At 46.6% G+C, this 27,314-nt stretch overlaps 1 pseudogene; it reads right to left on the bottom strand.

Moving 5' to 3' along the window:
* Positions 1–424: 424 nt before the first annotated feature.
* Positions 425–26,830, bottom strand: LOC119246950 (zinc finger protein 615-like; annotated as a pseudogene).
* Positions 26,831–27,314: the final 484 nt, after the last annotated feature.

Consider the following 27,314-nt stretch of genomic DNA (forward strand, 5'->3'; position numbering starts at 1 on the left):
TCTCCTTCTGGGTAGAAAACCCCATCGGTTCTATACCCAGATCTCCAAAGAAATAGCACCTTAGCAACCAGCTCCCTGATGTCCCAGCAACCTGAGGCTCAGCTCCCCATGCCCCCAAATGGGACCCTGGCTGCTCCAGGCCTCCCTGGGCCATGGGGAAGGTGTTGGTGTCACTGGGGTGGCTGAGCCTTGGCATCAGGAACAGGCCAGGCATGCTGAGGGTCTGGTCAGAGGAGGAAGCCCAGGTAGAGGACATAGGGAGTGACATCATGCCCCTTGATGAGCCCCATGTATCTGGATTCTAGGCTGCCACATGTAGACACAATCCTGAGCCCATTCTCTTGCCTGGAGACCCTGTAACCGACACCATGTTCTGATGTGTGTCCAGGGCCCCGAGTGCTGGGCCCTGGAAAGGCCACCGAAATATTCACCAAACACTGATAAAAGGAATCAGGAGACTAAACAGGCCTCGCCGGCCATTGGCCAAGTGGGCCACAGAGGTAACATGACTTCTGGGTTGGGATGGGCTAGCATGCTGGGACCCTGGGCAGCTCTGACAGAACTGGTGTGAGTGTATGTGCAAATCTGTATGCTGGCCAGGGTGGTCATGTGTGTGCCATGTAAGTGTGAGTGAGTACTGGGGTGTGGGGTCATGGTTCTCCCAGGAGGATGGGTCATGGTCATGCACACATCAAGTGCTCTCCAGCCTGAGGGGAATACTCCTACAGGTTTCTTGCTCTTATCTCAGGAGGAACCACCTATCTGCAGAGAAGGAGATGACCTGAGGGAACCTGGGGCCCACCCAAATCCCCAATTAAGTTCAGGACTTGCCTGGGGAACAGCAGGCACCTGAGGGCACCTGCGCCTGGGAGCACCAGGTTCAGGTGCACAGGTCCTGTCTGAGGCCCTGGAGCCTCTGGAGGATGTGGTGCTGCTGGAGATCTGGTGCCACTGAGGGACCTGGAGCCCCTGAAGGAGGAGGAGGAAGAAGAGATGCATCTGGGTCATGGCACTTCTGGGAGGAGCGGGGCCAGGTCCCCCTGGAGAAGCCCTGCTGGTGGGGGCTGCAACGAGATCACCTCTGACCTGTGAGCTGCCTAGTGGAATTAGGCAGAGACACCTGGATTGTCAGGCCTGGGCTGCCCTGAGGGTGCTGGTGTGCGTGTATCTGCAAGGATGCATGAAAGGGATGGTGGGTGACTGCCTCTTTCTTGTGTCTCCAGCTCCATCTCAGGAAGGAAGAACAGGCTCTGCTTAAGCTATCCCATAGGACAGGAGCTAACACCACCCCAGCTGTAGGAACCACGAGGTCAGACTCCTACAGAGGTGAGCTAACACCAACCCAGCTACGGGGACCAGTTCCAGGCCAGGATCTAGCCAGAACGTGGACATGCCCTGGTCAGCAACCAGCACACCTGCATGGCCAGAGTTGTCACAGCCATAACCTCCCAACACCTCCCACCTTGCCTCACATTGAAAGAAACCATATCCCTCTCCCTAGTTGAACTATTTTTTTCTTGGTTTATCTTTTTTTAATTTTATGTATTTTTCATGGATTTGTTTATTTTTACCTTATGAATATTAATAAAGTTTGTGTTGGTTCATTTCAATTACACATTCCTTGGGCCATAAGAGCCTTGATAGCAGGGCATCCACCCCACTATCCACTTTCAGACAATGCAGCACCCCAGTGTAAATCCCTGCCCCAGCTTTCACCGTCCTCGGCTAGGCCCTGTACCCCATCTGCTTGCTGGCTCTGTTCCTCCCCAGTTCAAATGGTGACTTCAAATTCCGCCACCTGTTTTAGAGGGACTGAGTAATTTGGGGTGCCCATCTATGAAGCAGCACTTTTTCCGGGAAAGCCCAGGGAATCCAGAGGAGGCAATATAAATAAATCCCTGCAAAAACTGGACCTCCACAAGCAAAAAATGAAACTAGACCACTACCACTACCATGCACAAAAATCAACTCAAAATGGATAAAAGAACTGGACATAAGACCTGAAACCATAAAACATATAGAAGAAAATATAGGTAAAACACTACAAGACATACATCTCAGAAACATCTTTAAAGACTCATCACCCAAAGCAGTGATAGTGAAGGCAAAGATAAACACCTGGGAGTACATCAAACTGAAAAGCTTCTGTACAGCCAAAGAGCCATTAACCAAAACAGAGAGACACCCCACTGATTGGGAAAAAAATCTTTGCACTCCATTCAATTGATAAGGGACTGATCACAAAGATATACAAAGAACTCACACGGCTCAACAAAAACAAAATTAACAATCCAGTCAAGAAATGGGCAGAAGAACCCAAAAGACATTTCTCCAAAGAGGAAATGCAAATGGCCAACAGGCATATGAAAAAATGTTCAACATTCCTTATCATCAAGGAAATGCAAATCAAAACCACATTGCGATACCACCTTACACCAGTAAGAATTGCACACACACACACACACACATATATATATAACAAGCAACAACAAATGTTGGCGAGGATGCAGTGAAAAAGTAACTCTCCTACATTGCTGGTGGGAGTGCAAACTGGTCCGACCACTGTGGAAAGCTGTCTGGAGGTTCCTCAGTCTACTAAAAATGGAGCTACCATACAATCCGGCAATTCCACTACTAGGGATCTACCCGAGGACACAAAAACAGGTGTTCAAAAGAACACCTGTATACCTATGTTTATTGTAGCACTATTTACAATAGGTAAAACCTGGAAATAACCCAAATGCCCAAAAATAGATGACTGGATCAAGAAGATGTGGTATACATACACAATGGAATATTATTCAGCATCAAAAAAGATAAACCTACGCCATTCACAGCAACGTGGATGGAGCTAGAAGGGATCATGCTCAGTGAAATAAGCCAGAAGGAAAAAGAAAAATATCATATGGTTTCACTTATAACAGAAATATAGGGGAACCAAATAAGATATCAGTGTAAAAGAAAATAATAATAACAGTACAAAACACAACAAAGCAAAAACAGACAATTATAAACCAGAGACATACTGCAGGGGAGGAGGAGGGAGAGGGATCAGTGGGAGGGAAGGAGGAGCACAGGGGACTGTGGTGATGGTGCACGGGTGTCTTGGGGAAGGAAAGTCTATGGGGACTCAATCTGAGGGGGTGGGGGAAGCAAATATTGTTTAAAAATTTTAAAAAGTGATAAATGTTAAAATAAATAAATAAATAAATCCCTGTAGTAAGCATATGAACACATGTTGGGGGGTGACTGTGGCTTTAAGGGGCTCCAGCAGTACACAGAGGGCCACACCTTCTCTCCCGTGCCACAGCCCGGCCAAGAACATGGTGGACTCTGCAGGCATGGCCCCCACATGGGTACATAGTTCTTACACCCACGGGCAGGGTCAGAGTCATGTCCTGGGGCCCAAAAATACCCAGCACGTCCATACTTTCCCAGGGACTGAACGCACACAGGCCACTGCAAGGAGAGGCAGCCCCTGAAGGGAACCCACATTTGCCAGTGGCCCCTCCACACTGGGGTAGAATGAGCACACAATGGGGATGGCAGGTCAGCAGCCACTGGTATGCCATGAGTCTGAGAACGCCAGCCCCCATGACGAGGGAGAAGCCAAGCTCTAGCAGGTCCTGCAGACTTGTAGGGGTGTCGCTTCTAACAGGGAGTCGGGGACTAGACTCTGGGACCACACCACAGGCAGCTCCTGTGCTACCACAACAGGGACTGAGTTTCCACACTGCAGGGCCTATGCCCAGGCCTGTGCTCTGGGGGAGCCCCGCAGGGAGCATCTAGGATGCAGCCTCTCCTGAAACCAAAATCCCCAGGTCAGGATCCAGATCAGTCCAACCCATTCCTCCTTTCCCAGTCTGCACTTGCCTTAGCATTCCCTGGAGACCCTGCTGGGGCCCAGGTGACACCAGCACCCAGGTGTGTCCTTGGCAGGAGGTGGCAGCAGCAGTGCTGATCTATTACCCTGCTGCTCCTCCACAAACCTGCTCTGGCAGTTACTCCTCAGAACCCACCAACTGCCCTGTTGTGCATACTTCCTGGATGGTGGCAAGAACGAATCAGGTGCGAGCTATGAGCTGATTGGTACTAAGTGGTCCAATTAGTCATGGGATTCAAAAAATGGTCCACTCATTCTGGTCAGTGGGGCACCCTAAGATAGCACGTAAGCCAGGGTAGGAGGGAGCTGAGAAACACCATTTCAGTCTCTCAACAATAAAGGGGAAGTTTCTTTCCTGGCCTCCAAAGGAAGAACAACAACCAGAAACCAACCTCGAAAGAAGAAAAGAGCATCTAGTGGCCCACCTTCAAGGAAGGAGAGAAGCTGTCAGAGACAGGTCTTCCAATTATGTCTCTCTGTTTCCTGAAAGGAGCTCCCAAGGCCCCAGGCTTAGGGTCTCAAAGACCTGTTTGTTTTGGGTGTCATATACAACCACTCCCAAAGAAACAAGGTGTCTCTAACACTGCCTCAAGGGAGCCAGTAGTGACCATCCCTACTGGCCAGTGCTAACCAGCACTCCTGATCACTGGTGCTGACCATCACTACTGGACAGTGTGGACCAGTACTCTGCTCGTACTTCAGTTAGACACTAAAAGATTGCTGGCCACTTATGACTACGTGAGCTTTCTGTTTCATCTATTTGACAAATCCCATGGTTGGCTTCCCTGGTGGCACAAGGTCAACCTATGGAGCTGTCTGCAGCCAGTGCAGCACTAGTTCAATCCCTGACCAGGGAGACCCACATGGTGCAGCAGACCTCTCCTGACTCGCCCACTGCTCCCTCAGCAGTGTATTTCAGCCAGTCTGCCTGTTCTGTTCCCCACTCTGTCTCTGGTGAATCCTCTCACCCCCCACATCTCTGGCATGTACCCCAGTTCTTGTATGCATAAATAAATAATCTTTAAAAAAAACCCCTCTGGTTGTTGTCTCTGGAGCCTGAGGTCTCTTGCAATTTTGTGCATGGGTGAGAACCACAAACAGTGACCTGTCCTCTATGGGTAAATGCCCTTTGTTTGGCTATAGCCCAAACCTGCACCCAACACAGGTCCACATGTGATGGGTGAGCAACCCTGGACCACTACAGAGAAGTGGTCAAGAGTTCTGGACTGTCAGCCACCAGATGGTGGACCACACAATCGAGGACAGGCCATGGGAGAGAAGTCCTTTAGCTAGGGCCACCCTGTAAATAATCTGAGTGAAATCACTAAATCATCTGAGTGGAGGCACCCGAATCAAAAGGCAAAACTTAGGTGAAAGTATTAAGCTTTTGGTCTCTGTCCAATGCCCGCCCCCCATTACTTGTAGTCAGAGACAAAGATTGGTGTAAATTTCCTTTCAAATAAGTCTGAGACACAATAGTAGAGTACAATGATATGGTTTTCTGGGCTATGGACAGGGGTTCAGTTTTAAGACCAAGAGTGGTCTAGATAGTGAAATAGAGGAAATTTCTTTTTGATGCCTTCTTAATCCTTTTGTTCACCACTCCTTTCCAACTGTAAAGGGAAAACTACTATTTCTTAAACCATGGAAGGGTCACATTATATTAGAATTCTAGTTTAATTAAACTATGTCTGTATTTAGAGGAACAAAAATGAAGAAATATGTACAGAAGTTTACCATTTTCTTTGAATTGATAGTACTAGTACTTGTCCTAAGTCATGTGTCTGGCTATGTTTATTGCCTATGTGAGTTTATTGCCTATGTGAGTCAAGAAATGGGCAGAAGAACCCAAAAGACATTTCTCCAAAGAGGAAATGCAAGCCAACAGGCACATGAAGAAATGTTCAACATTCCTTATCATCAAGGAAATGCAACTCAAAACCACGCTGAGGTACCACCTTATAGTCTAGGAAGCTAAGGCAAGAAGATCTCCTTCTTAGTGGACAGTGTAATAATATAATAGTGGAATAAATGATAATGGGAAATATGACATTGGAAAAAATTATATCTACTAGAATTTCTCTCAGCAAGAATATTCTGTAGTTATACAAAAAGTTTTCCTTGATTAATAATAAATAATTATGTAGATAGTGCCAGTTGCTCTTTATTATACTAACAAAAAAAAATTCGGTGGGACAGAAGGAGAGCAGGACCCATCAAAATCTTGAACAAGCTAATATACAGTGTCAGCAGGAGGTTTATAATATAGTGTATGTTTGACATATTTTTAAAAATTTGATCAGGACGTCCCTGGTGGTCCAGGCCATTGAGCACAGTGCTGTGAAGCTGTCTGCAGCCTCTGCAGTGCCAGTTCAATCCCTGCTGGCCGCCAAGGGTCCCACATGGTGAGCAGACCTCTCCTGTCTCACCCGCTGCTCCCCTCAGCAGTGTATTTCGTCAGTCTGCCTGTTCTGTTCCCTGCTCTGTCTCTGGAGAATCCCCTCACCCACCCTCTTGTATAAATAAAATAAATCTGTAAAAAAAATTGATCAGTTTTTGTATAGGAAAAAATGCTTAACGTCTTCATGGAGGAGGAGCAGAGGAGGAGGATTTTTTCTATTTGGTAGAGAAGTTTAGTTTTGGTCTTTAATTTCTACTTCCTTGTAGTTAACAGACATATTCACCTAATAAGGCACTTTGCAATATCACCTGACTAAGCTGGAAGAAGGCCCCATAAACTTTTTGTATAACTACAGAATATTCTTGCTAAGAGAAATTCTAGTAGATACAATTTTTTCCAATGTCATATTTCCCATTATCATTTATTCCGCTATTATATTATTACACTGTCCACTAACAAGGACATCTTCTTGCCTTAGCTTCCTAGACTGACAAGTCAGTGCTATTTTTTTAAAGGAAAAAATCACGAGACAGAGAAATAAAACTTGGCTGTGATGTTGACGAGAGCTGTAGGTTATGGAAAAAGTGGGGGCAAGGGCAAGTCATGTGGCCAGAGAATTTAGGAAAGAAAAATGTCATCTCACCTCCTTTTGTATATCCCTAAAAGTTGTCAGCAACTGACAAAAAAAAAGGGAAAATTACAATTATAAAATATACCTTTATGATTTTAGAACAGGGATCTCTGTGTCTAGAACCCACCTAGAACTTGAGGAACTGGGAAAGGTCTGTCCCCACAGCCAGAAGTGAGCTGAAAAGCCCCCGCAAGCCAGGCCCCATCTGGCTGACAGTCAGAGCCCAGAGGGAGATGCAGCCACTGCCAGGGCAGACTGTGGGCGCAGGGAAGGCCCTCCTGGCTGTCCATTTTAGAACAGGGATCTCTGTGTCTGGAACCCACCTAGACTGTGTGGAACTGGGAAAGGGCTGTACCCACAGGCAGAGGTGAGCTGAAAGCCCCCACAAGACAGGCCCCACCTGGCAGAAAGTTGGAGCCCAGAGGGGGATCCAGTAATTTGGAGCCCAGCGGGCAATCCAGCCACTGCCAGAGCAGTCTGTGGGACCACAAGACCCACCTCTGGAATTAAACAAATATAGAAGGAGGAGATTTTCTGGGGCAGCCAGAACATATTGACATATCAGCCATTAACATATCCACAGTACCACTGCCCTACTGGACTTTGGGCATAACAGTGGTGAACTTGATTGGACCACCAGTTTCCGACATCCCAGAAAGAGTGCACCAAAAAGATGCCAGCCAGTACCAGTGACACATTGTCCCACGCATAGGACTAATTAGAAAACAAGCAGCTGGGAGAAGAAAAATTACAAGCAGCCAAGCACATCCCCAGGGGGAAAGACACACCACAAAAAGACAGTGCAACACCAGACTGCAACAACAATGACCTAGAGGAACTTATGAGTCTTCCCGATACAGAATTGAAAGTCACTATGTTTAAAAAACTGAAAGAAGTCATAAAGGATATGGGAAAAATAATCAACAACATGGGAAAAATAATCAACGACCAGAAGAATGAAATTGAGTCCCTAAAAAGGGAAGTGAAAGAAATGCAGGAGATCAAAGGATTAATGGAGGATCTAAAGAAATCTGGGAAAAGCAGTGAAAGCAGAATAGATGAAATAGTACGAATAGTACTCTCGAGGACATAGAAATAAAAAGAACCAAAACAGAAAAGGAAAGAGAAATACGAAGGAAAAAGAATGAAGAAAGACTTTGGGAACTAGGAATCCCAGAAGGAGAGGAGACATAAGAACAGAGACAATATTCAAGGAAATAATTGAAGAGAACTTCCCAAACATGAAGAAGGAGCTGAAAATAGACATGCAAGAGGCAAGAACACCAAACTTCCATGATAAAAGGAAAAATACAGCAAGACACATAATAGTAAGGCTCCCAAGAATACAAGATAAGGAAAAAATAACGAAGCTGACAAGAGGGAAGAAACAGGTAACATACAAAGGAAAACCAATCAGGCTGACATCAGACTTCTCCGAAGAAACACTATGGGCAAGGAGAGAGTGGAGGGACATAGTCAACAAACTCCAAGACAACAAATGCCAACCAAAAATACTCTATCCTGCAGAGCTTTCCTTCCTCTATGAAGAAAGAATAAGGACCTTCCCTGACAAACAGAAACTCCGGAATTTCATTACAACTAAACCCCCACTCAGGTCTGCTCCTGACCCATGGGGCAAGCTTCGTGGGAAGGTCACTGCACAAACGAGACGAGCCAGGGCAGCCCCACATTCATGTCTGGGCCATGGGCCAGCCCAAATACTACCTGGATCCTTGGAGGGAGACCTCATTGTGCCCATTCTTACCCCAGAGCAGCGAAGGATACTGTGTGTGGCCTAATGCCCCTGCTCCAGTGCCAGGGAGAGGGAGGAGTTGCACCACTCATCAGTTCCTCCTATGCCCTGATTGGAGCTCCACCCAGAGACAGCCTGAGTTAAGGCCAGGAGGAATCAGGGTGCTTCGTCCTCATCTGTCAGTTTGTGGTGGGAAGGCTCAGAAAGTAACACAACCTACTAGGACATTAGGTGTTGTGAGTAATGCTGCTGAAATGAATGCAACTGAACACTGTCACATGCCAGCAGCATCTCAAGACAGAATAGCTTTGGCAAAGGAGATACTTTCTGGAAAATTATGAATGAGTATCCCTCATTTCCCGTCCTGGTGGCCTGTAGTGATTTGATGGTTCCTGTGAGATAAGAAGAGGCACAGGGAGTTAGAGTCTTGCCCATCCCCACCCTCCCTGGATGTGAGTCTCCCTGTAAAGTGCGATGGTGGGTGTGGCTTAGAGATGTGTGCGAGAGCAGTGGTGATGATGCACACAGCACACATGGGGTGGGGAGTGAGGGCAGGGAGGAGAGCAGCGAACTGAAAAGCTAATGGGAACTCAGGAAACCTGAAGACATCATTAATTGTTTTCTGCTGTGTCCACACACGTGTGAACTCGTCTTTCTCCCTGCCCCACCCAGGTGGTGAGTAGGGGAACAGATTCCAGAGATGGTGGGGGTGGGATACTCACATGGGATTCTGATGTGAGTCTGGGTGCTGGGCTGCCCTGACCATCTCTGTATCCTGGGTTGGAGACCCCCAAGCACCGTTCTCCCCTCAGATCAGCGCTGGACATTGTTGGCAGTCTGGGCTCTTGCCACTTGTCTAGGGAATTAGAATAGTAGAACCCATCAACTATCTCCTCAAAGATCTCTGGGGTGCAGGTCTGCACAGACAGTAGTTCTCAACAACATGCCTGGTCATGCCACTTGAGTACACACCTGTTTATTTTGGTCCTCAGTTCAGGCACACAGGGTATTTGAAATCATGTATCATGGTGGGTACCACGTAAAACATAGCAAGTTCAGACTTTGCACATGGCACCCATCCTCACCACACACCCCTGTGAGAAGGGACATGCTGCATACAGGGGTTGGGCAACTTGGGGATTATGGGAGTTCAAGGGCCCAGTGAGATCAGTTCTGGACTGAGACACCTGCAGGCCTCCTGACATATGCTGTCCCCTGGGCACCAGCCAGTGGCTCCAACTCCACACCACCATGGGTCCAGGATGCTTTTACCAGCAGACACATACCTGCTCACTGCTGTTCCTGCAGGAGTCCCCTAACTTCTGGTAAGAGGAGGCCATCATAGTGTTCACACCTCATGCAGCCTCCAGACTGGCCTGCTGGCTGTGTCTGTGGTCACAGCAATGAGACCTGGAGGGGGTGACCTATGTGGACACAACCAGCAGGCAAATAGCTCACCCAGTGTTCTGTGGGTGAATACAGCATCTGCCCTCTGCTGCAGAATCACACAGGCCCTCTCTGCAGGAAAGCGCCTGCACACACGGCCTGCAGAGCCCAGGCCCTCAGACTTCCTGCAAGAGAAAGAGCTTCAGGAACAGCCTGTCAGGATGAAGGCGTGTCAGCACCAGATGCTATGGCCTATCAACGTAGAGCAACAGGTAGTCACCTTGTTATAGAGCAACCTGATATTAAACGGGTTCCTGGTTGTGGGTCCTCACCCGCGTGCTTTAAAGGGACTTATGAATACTCTACTACAGACACACACAAAAAGGTTAATAAAAGGTTTATTTACAAGAGAAAAGGAAATAAGGAAAATGTACAACTCAGGGAGAAAATAGGGAAATAAAGTCTTTAATGCATCCTACCCGATCCGACGACCTGGAAACCCAAAGTCACTCTCAGAGCTGGCTGGATGCTGCGAGCTGGCGGAGAGCCAAGAATGGGGGGGTCCCCAAAGCCCACGTGTCTGCCTTTTATATCCACCTGGCTGCTTAACCCCACCCTCAGGTCCCAGCCACCTTCCCTTTGGTGGTGATGGGATTTGGAGTTCCCAGTGTCTTTGGCTTTGACCTGGGGTGGGGGTGGAGTCCACAAAGCCTATATGGAATTAGCTTTGGGACATCCTTTTCCCCCTAACAACCTGAGAACTGGGGCCCATCCTGGAAGCAGCTCTCTAGCAGGGCTAAGGCAGGACCACCACAGTCCTGCTATTCCCAGTCAGGAAGGCAGAGGTGGGCATCCCAGGCACAGTCAGCACGGTGGTTCCAGGGTGCCTAAGAGCACCAGGCAGCTCAGCCCAAGACACTGTTCTAGGCACCTCTGCCACTTCCTAGGCAGGTTTGACCCCAAGAGAGCTCTTTCCAGGCTCTTTAGGGCATGGGACTCCAGAGACAATGTGCTAAGAAGAGATTCCCTACACAGGCATTTCTTATTCTGCCTTGCACGATTAAGGGCACTGGGACAATCTTCAGGCTGTGTCCCTCCTGGCAGGTCTGTTCCATCAGCAGTACTGGAACCTTTGCCCATGAAGGGGCCCGGGTGCCCCAGCCTGTCCCACGTACAGCAACAACCACCTGACTCTGCAGACACCCCTGCCAAGGCCTGCAGCCACTCAGGATCTAGGTTCACCTTCTGAGATACCTGCCCCACCTGCCAGAGCTCTTGGACACACCACCCATTCTCAACCATCATCCCAAAGTCCAGGATCCAATATTGCCACTGACTGACCCTGAGCTTCCTGCTAAAGACAGAGAATCACAGAGAGAGAGAGACAGAATGACAGAGACACAAAGTGAGAGACAGACAGCAGACACGACACAGGAGGAGAATCAGACACATCAGAGATGTCCTATCTCCCACTCTTGGACCTGGCAGCCCCACCCTTGGACTCCACAACTTAGATTAGCACCCAGTCCCCAGATCCCTACTCCAGGGCAGGGATTTCAGGGCAAGTCAACAGGGTCAGAACCCTGAGAACTTGGAGGCTCCCCCTCAGTGCCCTGAGGAGGCAGAGCAGACCAGGCCTGTCAGGGTGAGTGCTGGTTCATGCCCCTGGATGACCCTCCATCCAGTGTGAGCCTGAGCCCCAGAAGAGACAGGCCTGGCTCAGGGGCAGCAGGGATATCTGGGCTCACCCCATGACCACCCTACAGAGTGAGTTCCTCTTCCCTTGAGGCACATGTGAGATTGAGCCTGATGGGCACAGGGCTGTTTGAGGTCTCCTCCTGGCAGGAAGGTTGAGTGGTCAGTACCCAGACCCCTGAGGTCCCATCTCCTCTGCACCAGCTCCCCAAGTCCCAGCTTCCCAAGGCCGCCGCAGAGCCCTGAGCCCCAGGTGTCCGAAGCTTCAGCTTCCGAAAGCTCAGTTCAACCAGACCCCAGCTCCCTGAACCCCAAAATGGGACCTGATTTCACTTGGTCGCTCCAGGCCTGGGTGCTGTGTTGGTTTCACTGGAGTGGACAGGGCTGGACAAGAGGAGAAAGCCACAGGGCAGGGATGCTGGTGTTCTTGTCAGAAGACGAAGGCCAGGTAAGAGGATCCAGGCTTTGGCCACAAACCCCTCGGTGAGCCACATGGAACTAATAAAAATGGTCATCAGGCAGACACAATGGACATAAACCTGAGCCAGCTCACTTGCCTGGAGACCCTGGAACCGACAACATGTTATGTTCCCAGGAACCCAAGGGCAGTCCCCAGAAAGAATGCCAAAACTGAAACAGGGGCAGGTAGGCTGGGGGATGGATACTGGGAGAGGCAGGAAAGACCCTCACCTCAGCGGGCCCTATCACAAGAGAGCCTCCAAAAAGACACAAAGACACAGCACTCGCAATTGGAAGACACCTCAGGCTCTGGTAAAATAAGCATGTGGTATATTTTACAGACAGGAGGAGAAGAGGGGCCACTGTGAGTGGCTGGTAATCTCGTCCAGAGAGTTTCACCAGAGGTATGAGCAGAAGTACTGGTCACCGGTCAATAGAGCTAGGCCACACTGGTCAGTAGTGATGGTCACTACTGGTCCCCAGAGGCAGTGTCAGGAGCAGCAAGTGTGAACAGCTCTTTGTGAGTTGTTGGACTATACCAACAACACACAGCAGGCCCGAGCCTCTGGTGCTTGTTTCAGCAATGTCAGAGACAGGTCCAGTCTCTGACAGTCTTTGGCTTCTCTTACCTCTTCGGAGCTTGGCTGCTACATGTTGGCTTCTGCTCCTTCGTCTCTCTGTTTCCTACAAATGCCAGGAACAGAGTTTGGAGCCTGGAAGAGAGTGTCTGCTGGAACAGAGCATGGAGGTTGGGATAGTTTCCCTTGGCTTTGCTTCTATACTATTTATTTTCAGGTTGCCGCACCCACAAGTCCGAATGGATCTTCTATCAGTCCTATGGCTGGTTGGTCCGCATAAGTGGTGCATGAATTCTTCATTCCACAACCGAGGAAGTAAAAGGGCATTTGCTGAGCCCTGAGCAGCAGCTACCACAACTGATTGTGCTGGAGCAGCAGGGTGAGAGAACACCACTGCTGCTGTCGGCTGCTGCCGCTTAGATGGCTGGTTCCAGTGGGGCAGGAAAAAAAAATCTATCAAAGTCTGATAGAAAGAAACAGGATCGTTTGACTTCTTCTTTTCCTATTTGGATTCCTTGGATGTCTTTCTCTTGTCTTATTGCCCTGGCTAGGACTTCCAGTATTATATTGAAAAGCAATGGTGAGAGTGGACATCCTTGTCTTGTTCCAGATCTTAATGGAATTGCTTTCAGCTTTTCACCATTGAGAATGATACTGGCTGTTGGCTTGTCATAGATGGCCTTTATGATGTTGAGGTATGTTCCTTGTATCCCCAGAATTTCAAGGGCTTTTATCATGAATGGGTGTTGCACTTTGTCGAAAGCTTTCTCAGCATCTATTGATATTATCATATGGTTTTTATATTTCTTTTTGTTGATGTGTTGGATAACGTTGATTGATTTTCGGATGTTAAACCATCCTTGTGCCCCTGGAATGAATCCAACTTGGTCGTGGTGAATTATCTTATGGATACATTGTTGGATTCTGATAGCTAAAATTTTATAGAGGATTTTTGCATCAGTGTTCATTAGGGAGATTGGCCTGTAGTTTTCCTTTTTTGTGTTGTCCTTGTTCGGTTTTGGTATTAGTGTAATGTTGGCTTCATAAAACGTGTTTGGTATTGTCCCTTCCTTCTCAATTTTTTGGAAGAGTTTGTGAAGGATAGGCACTAATTCGTCTCTGAATGTTTGGTAGAATTCATTTGTAAATCCATCAGGTCCTGGGCTTTTGTTTTTGGGGAGGTTTTTTATTACCATTTCAATTTCGCTAATTGTAATTGGTCTGTTTAGGTGTTCTATTTCTTCTTTATCTAGCTTTGGGTGATTGTAGAGTTGTAGGAATTTGTCCATCTCCTCTAGATTGTTAAACTTGTTTCCATATAACTGTTCATAGTAGTTACTGATTATTCTTTTGATTTCTGCTGTGTCCGTTGTGATTTCTCCTCTTTCATTGATGATCCTGTTTATTTGTGCTTTCTCCCTTTTTTCCTTTGTGAGCCTGGCTAAGGGTTTGTCTATTTTATTGATTTTTTCAAAAAACCAGCTCTTGGTTTCATTGATCTTTTGGATTGTTTTTTTAGTTTCAATTTCATTTATTTATGCTTTGGTTTTTATTATTTCTTTTCTTCTACTGGTTTTGGGGTTTTTTTGTTGTTCTTTTTCTAGATCTTTGAGCTTCGAGATGAGGTTGTTTCTTTGCGTTCTTTCTTGTTTCTTGATGTGAGCTTCTATTGCTATATATTTTCCTCTTATTACTGCTTTTGCTGCATCCCATACATTTAGGATATTAGTGTCCTCCTTATTTGCAGACGATATGATATTATACATAGAGAACCCCAAAAACTCCACAGAAAAGCTAATTCAACTCATCAATCAGTTCAGTAAAGTGGCAGGATACAAAATCAACACGCAAAAGTCAGTAGCCTTCCTATACACAAACAATAAATCTGAAGAAGAAGAAATCAAAAAGACCATCCCTTTTGTTATTGAAACAAAAAAAATCAAATATTTGGGAATAAATCTAACAAAAGAGGTAAAGGACCTATACAAAGAAAACTATAAAACACTGTTAAAAGAAATAGAAGAAGACACAAAGAAATGGAGAGACATCCCCTGCTCATGGATTGGAAGAATAAACATTATTAAAATGGCCATCCTACCAAAAGCAATATACAGATTCAATGCTATTCCAATCAAAATTTCAATGTCATTCTTCAAAGAAATAGAACAATTATTGATGAAATTCATATGGAATCACCAAAAACCCCGAATAGCCAAAGCTCTCCTGAAAAAAAAAAAGAAGGGAATGGAGGCATCAGACTCCCAGACTTCAAACTATACTACAAAGCCATAATCATCAAAACTGCATGGTATTGGAACAAGAACAGACATACAGACCAATGGAATCGAATAGAAAATCCAGAAATAAACCCACAGATTTATGGTCAACTAATCTTTGACAAAGGAGCAAAGAATATGCATTGGAGCAAAGAAAGTTTGTTCAATAAATGGTGCTGGGAAAACTGGGTCGCTACATGCAAAAGAATGAAGCTTGACCACCACCTCACACCATACACAAAAATCAACTCAAAATGGATTAAAGAACTAGACATAAGACCTGAAACCATAAAATATATAGAAGGAAATATAGGCGAAACACTACGTGATTTGCACATCAAAGACATATTTACAGACACATCACCCAAAGCAGTGATAGTGAAGGCAAAGATAAACAGCTGGGACTACATCAAATTAAAGAGCTTTTGCACAGCAAAAGAGACAATAACAAAAACAAAGAGAAACCCCACCAACTGGGAGAACATTTTTGCACCCAACACTAATGATAAAGGACTGATCACAAAAATATGCAAAGAGCTGATGAGACTCAACAACAACAAAGAAAATAATCCAGTCAAAAAATGGGCAGAAGAGCTTAAAAGAAACTTCTCTGAAGAGGAAATGCAAATGGCCAACAGGCATATGAAAAAATGTTCATCATCACTTGTCATCAGGGAAATGCAAATCAAAACTACCATGAGATACCATCTTACACCAGTGAGAATGGCACATATTAAAAAAACTAGCAACAACAAATGTTGGCGAGGATGTGGAGAAAAAGGAACTCTTCTGCACTGTTGGTGGGAGTGCAAACTGGTCCAACCACTGTGGAAAGCTGTATGGAGATTTCTGGACCTACTAAACATAGAGCTTCCATATGATCCAGCAATTCCACTCCTAGGTATTTACCCAAAGGACACAGAAACATCAATTCCAAAGAACACCTGCACCCCTATGTTTATAGCAGCACTGTTTACAATAGCTAAGCTTTGGAAACAACCCAAATGCCCAAAAATAGATGACTGGATCAAGAAGATGTGGTACATATATACCATGGAATATTACTCAGCATTCAAAAAAGATAAACACATGCAATTTGCAGCAACATGGATGGCGCTGGAAGGGATCACGCTCAGCGAAATAAGCCAAAAAGAAAAAGAAAAATACCGGATGGTCTCACTCATAGCAGGAATCTAGAAAACTTAAATAAGGGACCAGGAAAATGAATAACTATAAGAAAGTGAAAATCAAAATCAACAAAAAACTATGAACCAGAGACACTTTTAGGGGGGCGGGGGTGGGCGGGGAGGGATTGGGGTCAGAATGGGGGGGCTGCAATTGTATGGGGAATATAACAATAAAATTTATTAAAAAAAAAAAATAAGACCAAAAAAAAAAATAAAAAAAAATAAATTAATTTGATCCTCAATGGAAAAAAAAAAAAAAAAAAAAAAAAAAGAAACAGGATCATTCTCAGGCCTCTGCTGGGCATTGACCAGCAGGGCTGTCGAGGTAACAGAATGGCTGGGGAGGGACTGACCAGCACACTGAGGCCCCAGGCAGCCCTACCTGACCTGTTGGGAGAGTGTTTGTGTATGTGTGTGTGTGTGCTTGCCAGTGTGTGCTCGTGTGATTTGGGACCATATGAGCGTGTGTGCCCTCAATACAGGATCCTGGCTGTCCCAGGATGTTGGGGACCACAGGGCACAGGTGCAAAGGTCCTGCCTGGGGGACCGAAGCCACTGAGGGAAGAGATTTAAGGTGAGAGTCGAGCTCATCCTGGCGCTTCTTGAAGGGCAGAGGGCATGTCCCCCAGGAAGGAGTGCACAGGTGGGCTTGTAATGGGAGTGCTTCTGACCTGGGAACTGCCTGGTGGAATTAGGGGGAGTGAAAGACTTGCATGTGAAACCTTGCCCCATAGAATATACAGAAGGGAACATAGGCCAACACTCAATGACATGATCCTCAGAAACATCTTTGAGGTTTCTTCTCCAGAAGCAAGGAAACCAGAGAGAATGTAGACAGCTGGGACTACAGCAAGAGATGGTCAACACAGGGACACCCGCCGAATTTGGGAAAATATCGGCACACTGCATGACAGCTTAAGGGACTGATATCACAGATCTACAAAGAGCTTACATGACTCAACAAAAACAAACAACCCAGTCCAGAAAATGGGCAGAGGTAAAAAGACACTTCTCCAAAGAAGAAATGCAAATGGCCAACAGGCATAGAAAAAACATTCACCATCACTAATATCAGGGAAATAAAATCAAAACCACAATGAGCGACCGCCTCACTTCAGTGAGAAGGCTCCACATAAAAAAAGAAAAACTGGAAACAACAAATGCTGGAGAAGCAGTGGAGGAAAAGGAGCCTCTGATGCCGCTGGTGGGAGCGCAAACTGGTCCAGCCACTATTGACAGCTGTGTGGAGGTTCCACAGAACACTGAAAACAGATCTACATATAATCCAGCATTCCACTTCTAGAAATCTACCTAAGGGACAAAAACAAAAAGAAAAACAAAAACAAAAGAAGAGGAAACCTGAACTCCTGTGCTTATTGCAGCACTATTTACAATAGCCATGACATGGAAACAAGTCAAATGCCAGAAAACAAATAAATGGATCAAAATGTTGTGGTATAGTTACACCAGGGAATATTACTCTGCAATCAAAAAAGACAAATTCATGCCACTTGTGGTGATATGGATGGACCTGTAAGGGGTGATGCTAGCCACAATAAGGCAGGAGAAAGGTAAATATCAGATGGTTTCACTTGCATGTGAAATATAGAGAAATAGAACAAAAGGTAATGAAAAAGACAACCCTCCAGGCTACCAAGACCTGAGGCATTCAGCAGGGAGGGGGAGGGAGGGGGTGAACAGAGGGGAGGGAAGAGCACAGGGTGATGGGTCATGGGAGCTATGGTGGTGGGAGAACTATGGGGACCACCCCTGAGGGGAGAAACCAATAACTAGACAAAAATGAACAACTATGTAAGAAAAGAAGAAAAGGGCCTCCCTGGTGGCACAGGCGGTTGAGCGCAGCGCTGTGAAGCTGTCCGCAGCCTCTGCAGTGCTGGTTCGATCCCCACTGGCCACAGGGATGCCCACATGACACGGCAGACCTCTCAGTCTCCCCCACTGCTCCCCTCAGCAGTGTATTTCAGTCGATCTGCCTGTTCTGCTCCCTGCTCTGTCTCTGGTGACTCCTCTCACCCTCCCGCGCTTCTGGCCTATACCCCGGTTCTTGTATAAATCAATCAATCAATTTTTTTTAAAAAAAAAAGAAAGAAAAGAAGGAAAAAAGAGATGGTCTTTAAGGAAAGGGAAGACCCTAAGCCAATATAAATAAATAAATGCTCCAAAAGGGGGTCTCATCCTGAACAATGCTGCAGGTACTGCCGAGGCACCCCCTCCTCACCAATTGTTCTACATCTCTAGGAATTTTCTCTGGTAGGTGCAGCAATTAAGCCTGCTGCGTGTGAATCATTAGAAAAAAGGCTATTTTTAACTGTAGTCTCTTACGAGTAGCAATCCTGTTTGGGATTAGAGCCATTCTAAAACTATGAAGTCACTCACGTTCAATATTAATGGCAGCATCTTCACATGGTGCAATGAAACCACCTGAAAGTTTTGTTCTAACTTGTTTTAGGCCGAAGCTCCTTCCTTATGGAGGAGGACGCCCAACGCCCAAGGACCTGTTCTGAGGATGGGTGGGGGCGCCCGCACACCTTCCCTCTCCCTGGCCTCCAAGAGGGTTACAATTTACCTTCATTTTAAAACCTCCGGTTCAGTACAAAATACAAAATACAAATCTATTTGGGAGTCCAAATAGATCTGGCCCTTGTGCTTATTCTTGAATATCAGAGAAGTCACTGATCCCTTTTGGACCTCAGGGTCCATGACTACAGGGTAGGAATAATATCTCTACAGCATCATTAATGGAGATCACATACCTAAGGCGATTAATTTGTTGCTCCAGCAGGTGCTCAATAAATGCCGATTCCTTTCTCCTTTCCAGAGAAATTCAACTTCTCTCCAAAGTGAGCATAACAGGGGGGTTGGCAAGGAAGGAGGTAACATCAGTTTAACCCATTAAAAGGTAAAGTGCAGCCTCCCCACCCCCAAGTGGCCTAGGGGTTAAATCTCAGTGCTGTCACCACAATGGTCTGAGTTCAATCCTGGCCAGGGCACTACCCATATGGTGCAGTAGACCTCTCCTGTTTCACCTGATGCTCCCCTCAGCAGTGTATCTCAGTAGATCTGTCTGTTCTATTCCCTACTGTGTCTCTGGTGAATCCTCTCACCTCCCACATCTCTGGCCTGCACCCCAGTTCTTCTATGAAAAAATAAACAAAAGTTTAAAAAAAAAAGATAAAGTGGATTATCTCCAAAATGTCCAGTTCCCACATGAGTCACTGTGGTTTACACAATCCCTGAAATAGGAGGAATCCTCTCAGCACCATCTATAGAGAAAAGATCTCAAGAGCTTAGAAAAGGGCCCTTCAGCGTCTCACATACTCCCCATGAAGAAACTTTCCACCCTGACTGGTGTCTATGCCCAGCTGTCACAGCGGCGGGGTTTCTCGGGTTGGTCCTTCAGTGATGCAGAGAGGGCCACTGCTTTTAATACACTGAATCGGTTCATAATAACCCATTTTAGAAAACCAAAGACTTGTAGCCAGAGTATGGCAGGCCGTGTGGCTCCTGGTCACTCAAGGCTCAGGAAAGTCTGGATTCTATTCAAGGGTTATTGTAAAGTCACCTTATGAGGCAGTTTTCAGGGTCAAATCCCCCTTCAAGGCTCTGAATGGCCACATCACCCACACGACAGGTATTGATGCCTCGGCCCCCAGACGTGGGCCCAGGCCCAGCACAGGCAGCATCTCAGACCCCGTAAGAAATGCAGAGCCCCAGGCACCACGCCACCCACTGGGTCAGAACCTGCACCCCGGGAGACTGGGACTCGACTCTGCCCTCCTGCCTGCTAGACTTGGCATGGGGAGGGGGGTGTCAGCCCCAGAAAAGTTTACAATACATTCCCCAAATTATATTCTAAGTCCACAGAGATAAAACACACACACATCAATGGAACAGAACGGAGAGCCCAGAAAACCCATCCGGGGGTTGATCAGTGTGCAGCAGGGAGGCGCTGGGAGCAAACACGGGGGATTCAGGGGCGCCGCACACCCTCAGGGTCACACTCGAATGTCCTGACCCCCATGTTCCTCCAGGACCCAAAATGACCCGCGCAAATCTCTCCACAGCCAGCCCGCCCGCCCAGCCCTGGGTCCCCTGACTCACCGCTCTGCAGTCAGCCACGGGCAGGGAGGTGTCGTCACCTTTCCCTCGTTCTGGGGTGGTTCTTGAAGAAACGGGGTTCTCACAGGCAAGAACGTCACCCCAAGTCCGGAGAAGCAAGTGTCAAGGGGAGCCCAGCCACTGGGGAGGCAGGAGCCAGTGTTGGGGCTGGGAAGGGCTGCAGGAGCAGGGGCGGGGCTGCAGGGGCAGGGGCGGGGCTGCAGAGGCAGGGGAGGGGCTGCAAGAGCAGGGGAGGGGCTGCAGGTGTAGGAGCAGGGGAGGGGCTGCAGCAGCAGGAGGAGGGGCGGGGCAGCACAGGGAGGGGGCGCGGCTGCAGGGAGGGAGGCGGGGCTGCAGAGGCGGGTGTAGGGGAGCGCGCTCCAGGCCTGGGGCAAGCGGGAGAGCCCAAGGGTGCTCACGGGGGCGCCATCACCCGTCCTGCTGCGGCTGGAGTTTAGAAAATCAAACAGAAATGGAGGCAAACAGCACACATCTCTGAAAATACTATTAACCTAAAATTTCCACAGCCATTAAAACAGCAGATCGTGTCCATGTGAATTAAAAACACGCTGGGGAACAATGACCCGCGGCCACAGAGGGCCCCCCTGAAACCCGCTGCCCCCCGCCACAGTGAGAGAAGGGGCCTCCCGCTCCGCCCGCCCCGGCCTTACCCGCCCCTGCACCTCCTCATGATTCCCCGCTTGCCCACATTTCCCCGCCTCACCACCAGGCGGCGCGCTCCCCCTCCTGTGCTTTGCCCCCGGGGCTTCTTCCTCGGCCCGCGGGCCCGCTCTGCCAGGGCGGGCGCTCCTGGAGTCCGCGGCTCCACCACTTCCACTCCCGCCGCCACTCCCCAATGTCCAACTGCTACATCTCCAGGACTCCCCGAACCCTCCTAGCACCCCCTGGCGCCTGGACACGTGCACCCTCCACTCGCACTCACACCCCACAGGGGCAGGCTGTGCCCCGAAGATGCCCTAGGCGGAGGGGCGAGGTCACTGTCTGGGAGGACACCCCCTGTAGCCACAGACAAGTGGTGACCGCGCCCCCGGCCAAAATCGCAAATAGGCCCGCGCGCAAGCTCGGGGCAACCCGCATCACTCAAGGGGAAAAGGCCTCACCTGGCCCAGCAGTGAGAAGCCCCAGGCTCCGCCCCGGTGAGCCGGACCCCGCCCACCCAACTGTGCAGGCGCAAAAGTGACATTTTCAGAACCGCCGGTAGGGGGCGCTGGTTGGGGGTCGGGGGCCCTCTACCCCCTTGGGGACACCTGCACCCTCTGTTCTCACTCACACCCCCAGGGGCAGGCTGTGCCCCAAAGATGCCCTAGGCGGAGGGGCGAGGTCACTGTCAGGGAGGACACCCTCTGTAGCCACAGACAAGAGGTGACCGCGCCCCCTCCCAAAATCGCAAATAGGCCGGCACGCAAGCCCTGGGCAACCCGCATCACTGAAGGGGAAAAGGCCTCACCTGGCCCAGCAGCGCTGATGAGCCCCAGGCTCTGCCCTGGGTGAGCCAGACCCCGCCCACCTAACTGCGCAGGCGCAAAAGTGACCTTTTTTTCAGAACAGTCGGTAGGGGGCGCCAGAAACCCCCTGGACCCTCAACTCCCTGGACCCTTGACCCTCATTCCCCCTACTTCATTTTCAGCTGCTGCACTCCAGTTGTTCCTCTTCTGCTCCTTGCTCTCTGCAACAGCCTTTATTTTCGCAGCCCCCCAGGCTCAGGTGTGCTGCTTAAGTATGCCCATCCCTTCCCCCAGGTGCCCACCCTCAGGCAGCTAGGAGAAGCCCACACTCCCATAGGCACCTTTTTTTTACCTCCGCAGTTTTGCCACAAAGGCATTCGGGGCAAACCCCGAAAGGAAGCAATCTTCCCCTACCCCTCCTTCCACCCCCGCCCCCGCCATTTGCTGTCTCTGGACAGTCAGACAAACTAGCTCATGCTTATCTGAGAGACCAGTCATTGTAACTGCATCATGACCCCCACTCTCTGACATGCCCTTCCACTTCTGTGGGAGAAAGGGCCTGGTGTCTTTTGGGGGCTTCCTGCCGAGCGGGGTCCTGGTGGTGAGGGGTTTACCATGGAAAGCCTGCACTTGCTGGTGCCACAGTTCCTGATGTGGTGTGAAAGCCTTGGTGGCGGTGTAGCTGTAATGAGGTGTACAACACCTCATAGTCCTCAGTGTAACAGGGATGGCTTTTTCCCTTCCTCAAGAGGATGGCATGTAGGGTACAGCCCTCCCTGAAGAGGACCAGAGACGATTATAAACAATGACTGAGACATCATTTTTCTCTACCATCATCCCAGTTCTGTAAAATAGTAAACCAAATCTAATTTTAAATAATTTTACCTCTATTTGCACAATCTTTGTTCTTGATTTGCTCTTCTAAGCTCAGCTCAAATTTTACTCCCAGAAGAATCTCAATCAAAGCCTTATAACAAAACAGGTTTTTAATTTTCTAGTTTAAGGAGAGATAAAATTTCCTACTGTATTATGCAAAGATAGACATTGTAATTATGCAAAGATAGACATTGTCTTGAGTAGTACAAATATTGCTTACACATTTTGAGGGATGAGAAAAGAAAAAACAAATGTTCCAGTTTGCTCATAAAAGATGCAATTACCACTGCTAAGATCATAGCCCAGTTTAAAGACACGTTCTCTGGAGATAAAAAGCAAAACATTAGGGGACTCCCTGGCAGCGCAAGGAGTTAAGACACAATCTATGAAGCTATCAGCAGCCACTGCAGCACGAATTTGTTCCCCCCACCATCCCCCCCGCCGGCCAGGGAGCAACCCACATGGCGCAGCAGATCTCTCCTGACTCATCTGCTGCTCCCCTTAGCAGTGCATTTTTGTCAGTCTGCCTGTTCTGTTCCCCACTCAGTCTCTGGTGAGTCCTCTCATCCCTCACACCTCTGGCCTGTACCCCAGCTCTTGTATGCATCAATCAATCTTTAAAAACAAAAACAAAAGCTTTACTATTTCTGAAAAGTAATTTCAAGAAAAAAATTATCACATGCTTAATAAATTATGGAGATTTTTATAAAACAACACCAAATTCCCCAGAGTAATAACTAGAGGTTTTTAAAAGTAGATCTGTGTTTACACTGCTCAACAATGTTGACAGAACAATATTTTTCAGTTAACCAAGATGAGGGTAAAAGAGAACCAAGATTTTAGATTACCTCAACAGTCTTTGTCATCCAGAACTAGTAAAAGCAGTTTAAGAATCCTTGAGTCTCGACTGCAAATGAAAAATAAATTAAAGTTTGGTTTTACAGAAGTACACTACTGATATTTTTAAAGCAAGTCATTACAGCACATAACATTTTTCTAAGATACCTCTCTCATACCTTCAACACTTTTTTTGTTGCCTTCCGATTGTGCACCATTTTTTTTAAAGATAGCCAATTTTGCAATTGTAAAATCAAGGCTACCTGTGACAGGTGGGCTAAAACCAAAGAGGGCAATTTCAAATGTTGAAAGGACTTGAGATAACTGGAGCGTGACCCACCACTGACAAGAACGTCAATGGGTGCAGCCATCTTGGCAAGGTTGGTGCAGTCTGATTAACCTAACATATGACACCTGGATAGCCCCAAGAAACCAAAAATGTTCACACACAGTTGGGTCCACAAAGGTTCCACAGCGTTTTTATTCATAATGGTGAAACATTGACAGCAACTCAAATGTCCCCGAAGTGTGAAGGGAAAGGGAATATTATGAGGTAAGGAAGGGGAATTACTTACACATCCAAGAGATTGGATGGATCTGGAGGACAACTGGCTATGTGGGATAAAGGCCTAGCTCAAAGATTACAGATGGGATTTCACCTCAGTGACATTCTTGAGATGACAAAAGTCAGACTGCAAGTGGACTGACAGATGGTCTCCAGGGTGGGGGGTCACTATAAAGGGGTACACAGGCTATTTCTTTTTGTTGTTGCAATAACTCTGCATACTGGTTGGGGTGGAATTGACAGAAATCTATCTGTGATAAAAATATCTTAGAACTCTATCAACAAAACACAAATTAACACATGCAAAAATGAGTGTAATGCAAAAAGGTCTATAGTTTCTTTAATAGTATCAAGGCCATTTTATTGGTTTCGATGGTGCATTCTGGTTATGTAAGATAATATTACTGAAGCAGAGTAAAGATACTCACTCAGGTACTCCATGTATTTTATAATTGGAGCCAAAGATTATTTAAAAACAAATTGTAGAAAAATCATATTTAAGGTGTTTTGGGGAACTACTTAATGCTACTTATAAACTTGGATAAATACAGCTAAGTATGTTGGATTGCTTGATGCATATATTCCTTTTTCTTTTGAAGTATACCTGACTTAAGGAGATAAATTAAGAGCTTAATAAGTGCAAGAGTGGATCACATTATGAATCGAGGTGGGCAGGGAACACCCCTACATTGTATGTAACATTGAAATTTCATCTGTGATGAGAACAGTCCACATGTAGGTAGCTCTCCTGCCCACCTGTGACTATGAAGGTGTCTCTTTTTTCTTTCTCCTTTTCCTAATAAAGTTGTCCTTTTAAGAGAGAGAGAGGGAAAGAGGGAGTTAATAGCCCACTTTTAAATGATCAAATCACTGACCATATGGCTCAAAATATCCTATTCCAAAATGGCTATCAGGTGCAGTATAGATTTGTGATGGCAAACTCTCAATTGTACATTTCCATGACAATCTGTCATAGACTCTGATATTTTGCTATATAACCACTATATATGGTTATCCCATACATAGTGCTCTTAAGTTTTGTTTCTGTATGGATTTATGATAAATGATGAGGCAAAATGTATGAAGTCCTGTCATATTCCTCACCACCTGAAAATAGAGAACAATGGTAGAAATTTCATTTCCAAGCAAAGGTTTTCCCAGTCATTCTATTGCTACTGTGTCTGAGCTCGCTGTCTGTATGATTATTGGGATCCCTGATGAGAGACGTTCTTAACCCTCAGGCATTCTAGTCTTTCATTCCTAAGATTTATCTCAGTATGTGCGATTCAGAGATAAGGAGAAATGTTTCAAGACTTTCTATATTGAATGTATCGATGTTTCTCCTGTTTACTTTGACACAGGATGTGAAGTTAATTCACTGATCACTGAAGGCACTCGCAAATCCTCTGCATTCATTAAATTTCATGCCTATGCAGATTCATAGGAAATTATGAAAACCCAGCTGCAGGCTAATCTACATGGGCTATGTTCAAGTGTGCTAGGAGCACAAGGGTGTTCAGTATATTCTCCAAACCATCATGGTGTGTCCCCTGCATGAGTTCCCTGCCAAGGATTATGTACTTTGATTTCGACATTTTTCTTCTTGTCATTTTTAATAAGGACAGACAGAAGACAGGTAACCCTCAATCACTGAACCCACAGGTGTCTCACTTTTCTAAGTTTTTTGCTGTATAGTCAGTGCTGAATTCATGTTGAGAAGTATTCTCACATTGATTGCATACATCGTTTGTCTGCTGGACAAATTCTCTGGTGGGTAATGAGACTGATAATACAAGAGATTGATTTTCTGACCTCAGTACATAGAAATAAGTCTATCCCAGGTGAAATCTCTGTCCTTGTACAAGGTATATTTTCTTCCTGAAGGTGTGACTTTGTTCATTGCATTACTCTGGTTTGTTTCCATTATGAGTTCGCTGATGTACAATAAAATTTCTCTTTGAGGAGAAGACCTTTCCACATTCACCGCATATAAAAGGTTTCTCTTAGGTATGAGTTCGCTGATGAAGAGTTAGATGGCTTTTCACAGAGAAGCCTTTTACCACATTCATCACATGTGTAAGGTTTTTTGCCAGTGTGAATTTGCTGTTATAAAACAAGCTCAGTTTCCATGGCAAAGGCTTTTCCACATTCACTGCATAGATAGGATTTCTCTCCTGTATGAATCTGCTGATGTATGATAAGATAGCGTTTCATGGTGAAGCCTTTCCCACAATCACTGCACAGAAAGGGTTTCTCTCCAGTATGAATTCGCTGATATACCACAAGGTTGCTCTTAAAGGCAAAACCTTTTCCACATTTATTGCATATATAGGGTTTCTCTCTGGTATGAGTTCGCTGATGTAACATCAGTCCACTATTCACAATGAAACCTTTCCCATATTCATTGCATCTGTAAGGCTTCTCTCCAGTATATGTTCGCTGATGTACCACCAGCCGACTCTTCAAGGGGAAGCCTTTCCCACATTCACTGCAGGTGAAGGGTTTCTCTCCTGTACGAGTTCGCTGATGTATGACAAGCATGCTCTTCCCAGTGACGCCTTTCCCACATTTACTGCATACATAGCACTTCTCTCCAGTATGATTTCGCTGATGTACAATGAGATTACGCTTCCCAGGGAAACCTTTTCCACACTCACTGCATGCATAGGGTTTCTATCCAGTATGAGTCCACTGGTATTCAATGAGACGACTCTTCATAGTGAAGATTTTTCCACAATCAGAACATATAAGGGATTTCTCTCTTTTATGAATTCTCTGATGTTCATTGAGCCTGGACTTTCTGGAAAACACTTTTGCACATATGCTGCATCCATAAGGTTTCTCTCCCACATAAACTCTCTGATGATCAGTGAGCTGAGAATTCTCTTTTTTTTAATTTTTCACATTTTATTTAAATTTTATTTTTTATATTCCCCATACAATTATAACCCCCTTATTTTGACCCCAAGCCCTCCTTTCCCCGCCCCCACCCACCATAGAGTGTCTCTGGTTCATAGTTTTTTGTCAATTTTGATATTTTCTTTCTTATAATTATTCTTTTTCCTCGTCCCTTATTTAAGTTTTCTAGATTCCTGCTATGGATGAGACCATCTGGTATTTTTCTTTTTCTTTCTGGCTTATTTTGATGAGCATGATCCCTTCTAGCTCCATCCATGTTGCTGCAAATTGCATGTGTTTATTT

Source organism: Talpa occidentalis, unplaced genomic scaffold (genome assembly GCF_014898055.3).
Source record: "Talpa occidentalis isolate TD23 unplaced genomic scaffold, MPIMG_talOcc4v2.1 talOcc4.16, whole genome shotgun sequence".
Lineage (NCBI taxonomy): Eukaryota > Metazoa > Chordata > Mammalia > Eulipotyphla > Talpidae > Talpa > Talpa occidentalis.